The sequence below is a fragment of the Trichoplusia ni genome, unplaced genomic scaffold (assembly GCF_003590095.1).
Source record: "Trichoplusia ni isolate ovarian cell line Hi5 unplaced genomic scaffold, tn1 tig00001433, whole genome shotgun sequence".
NCBI classification, from domain to species: domain Eukaryota; kingdom Metazoa; phylum Arthropoda; class Insecta; order Lepidoptera; family Noctuidae; genus Trichoplusia; species Trichoplusia ni.
Genome location: NW_020800124.1, coordinates 3,477 through 6,692, shown reverse-complemented (window position 1 = coordinate 6,692; position 3,216 = coordinate 3,477). Strand labels below are relative to the sequence as shown.

The 3,216-nt window shown below is 34.7% G+C and overlaps 1 long non-coding RNA gene across 1 annotated transcript; it reads right to left on the bottom strand.

The window, feature by feature from the left end:
- Positions 1 to 315: 315 nt before the first annotated feature.
- LOC113507293 lies at positions 316 to 1,862 on the bottom strand. The gene is made up of 3 exons (XR_003401839.1): positions 1,838 to 1,862; positions 1,526 to 1,731; positions 316 to 1,000 (listed from the first exon to the last, which is right to left on the bottom strand). It is a non-coding gene; the product is annotated as an uncharacterized LOC113507293 (long non-coding RNA).
- Between the last annotated feature and the right edge of the window lie 1,354 nt (positions 1,863 to 3,216).

The following is a 3,216-nucleotide window of genomic DNA, read 5'->3' as shown; positions in this document are numbered from 1 at the left end:
AAAATCTACGTCAATTAATAGTAAACATCGTCAGAAACAAGAATAAAAAAGATTTATTTTGCTCAGCAGTCGCTGACAAGAGTTATGAAGGTTGAAAGTTAAGTAAGGTTAGGTTGAAAGTTAAACTATGGTTAAAGCACTTTTATGTTCCTGGTATATAAATATTTAATCTAGACATTTAATATTCATAATACAATCACTTGAACACTGAGAGCAGCATTATTTTTCAATTTGAGTAAATCTAATTGATTGGAAGTTAGAACAATATTATTCAACTGATAACATTTTGGATAAGACAGCAAATAAAAGAAATTAAATTGTTGAAACATTTAATATTAATAAAACATTACAAAACGCGGCTGGTGAAAAGACAGCTTTTTGGTATCTCGTCCATACCAAGTACCAAAGAATTGTCATAATGTGAGCACAACATCCAACAGTCCGGTTGCCAGATACACAATTACACCAATAACTTAAGATACCATTTCTAAGTTGGTCTTCAAATGAGGGAAGCTCGTCATATAAAAAATACGTGTAATATTCACGCCTGGACGTATATATCGATTTAATACGTCCTCTTAATAGAAGGGGATGATATGGTATTTGATAAACTTGAGTTCTCCAATAATAACTCCCATTCATTAGAATCCGCATAAAGCTTATTATAAAACAACAAGGCTGATTTAATTAAGGTAGGCACTAAATAACCTGCACTTTGCTGAAATCCATCAAATATGCATCGCTTAGATGTATTAGCACAACATCTATAATTAGGTAGGGCAATTGATGAAACATCTTGACCTGGGCCAAGATGAAGTTGTGGAGCAAGTGGTGGAGGAAGTTGTGGAGGAGGTGGTGGAGGAATTGGTATTTGGATTATTTGATCAGGTTGGTGATCTTCTAAGGCGTGAAAATGGTTGGAATCAGTAATCATTCTTCGGCTCACTTCGCTGTTAGCTCTCATGTAACAACCATGACATAAAAAGTTGGCTGCTCTAACCTGAAAAAAAAAGATGAAACTAATACCACTGACACTTGACAATCAATAGCTTGACTTTCTATATATGTAAACTCAAATGTATGTACATAACAATATTATTACTTTATTGCCAACATCAAACCAAGACACATATTACAAAATAAAATACCCCATCTCATCTCTGTCAATCAAACAGATATTCATACAGTTTTTACCAATATATAGAGTGATTAATGTGGAAGGTGAAAGTATATAATACATCCATATTATAGCATAGAAATACAGAAAGTTCCGAAGATTTGTAAAATCCATGTGGAGTCAGAGTAAATCACTAGTTATCTAAATAAGGCAAGTAAAGACTTGTCCTAACTGATTCTTAATTGAAAATATTCCTCATTAATAATAATTAATATTTAATCAGCATTAAATATTACATCATAGTAGCATTAGAACTTCAAATAAGTTTAAATTATTTAATGTGATTGACTATAATATTAAAACTGTAACAATTATTCACATGTAGATATTTAAAAACGTATTCCTTACATGTCATCATGTAAGTACTGCCACAGTGATACAACCGAGGCGAGAGGGCTTCCCTCCAGAATTTCGTGTCTTTTGGCACATGTAACTGATTTACCACAGCCACAACAAACATTGATATGACCGAGTTGTCTTTCCCTGGAGTTCGTTGCAAGACATCTTGATATCTTGTCATAACACGCACCACAGACATGGCTATGAGATGATAACTGTGAAGGTAAAATAAGTATCTTTATTAGTCTTGAAATTGTAGATAGGTATTTGAATAATATGAATGCTGTAGGTATAAAAAGATTTAATGATGCTACAACATACCTCGAATGTTAACCACTCCGATAAAAGAACAGTCATATCGGGAGGTAACGATGATAAAACATGTCTCCTGATACGTTCTCCGATTGTGATCCGGTTGTAAAAGGGCCATTTTCCTTAAGTATACACAGTACGACTAGTTAGTGGAGCACTCGCGTGGGGCTACGACATATTATAAAACATATCATAAACGAAAAACAAACCGGCGCAATGACTGTTTATTGTTTACAAATTATGTGAGAATGTGATTTGACATTGACATTAGACGCTCGATATTCATCACTTCAATGTTGTCAGCACAAAAGTGACTATCTTCCTTTGTACGCGAACTTAGTTTTATTTAATTAATAATATTTATGGTTTCATTTATTTAAATAAATCAGTAAGCTTAAAAAAAATATATGTGTTATGTAAGTTATGATTAAATTAAATTAAATTAAATTAAATATTCTTTATTTCAGGCAATTAACCCATAACATGCATAACAAAAACATTGTGACTTAGACTACTAGAAACTAATAATAGAAAACTTTAAAATAAAATAAAATAACAATATTAAAATAAAACTTAATCTAAATGAAATTAAAAATCCTATAAATCTTTAATCTCTCTTTTTAGAAAGACGTTATGGAAAACAGAGGACACAATGTTGTTGTTACTCAGGGCTACTCTGCTGTAGAATGATACCCTGAGCCTCTGCACTAGTGCGACAAAACCTGCAACTCTGTTCTCAGCGAACATGTCAGTCGCACTGCACCGCCAGGGCAAGTTCATCATTACCCGGAAAGCATTGTTATATTGTACACGAAGAGTGTTGAACGCACTTCTCGTGAACCGGTACCAGAGTTGGCTGGTGTAGAACGACTGACAGTACGCCTTGAACAGCGTCACCTTAACCTGTTTGGAGCAGTGGTAGAATCGTCTGGCTAGCATGTTACTCCTACAGGCTATACTGCGCCTCTGTCGTTCCATATCGTCATCATCCATTAGGTTTTCTGTTATAATATGTCCCAGATATTTAAACTTTTTAACAATTTTAAGCACGGTTCCACATAAGCTTATCGGTAGTATTACATCAGGGCCTTTTTTACACTTAAATATCATAACTTCCGTTTTTTTTTACATTGTATGTTAGGTGGTGTCGTGTTGCATATTTTTCACATACATTTATTAACTGCCTAATACCGTTGACCGAAGGACTGAGCAGCACCATGTCGTCTGCATAACTAAGATTATTAACGCGCACTCCGCCGACCTGGCATCCGACTCTGGTGCTGCTCAGCTCCTCGATCAGCTCGTTTATGTATAAGTTGAATAAGACCGGCGACGTCAGACCACCCTGCCTCACTCCACTTGTTAGTCTATAAGTCTCCGACAGAGTG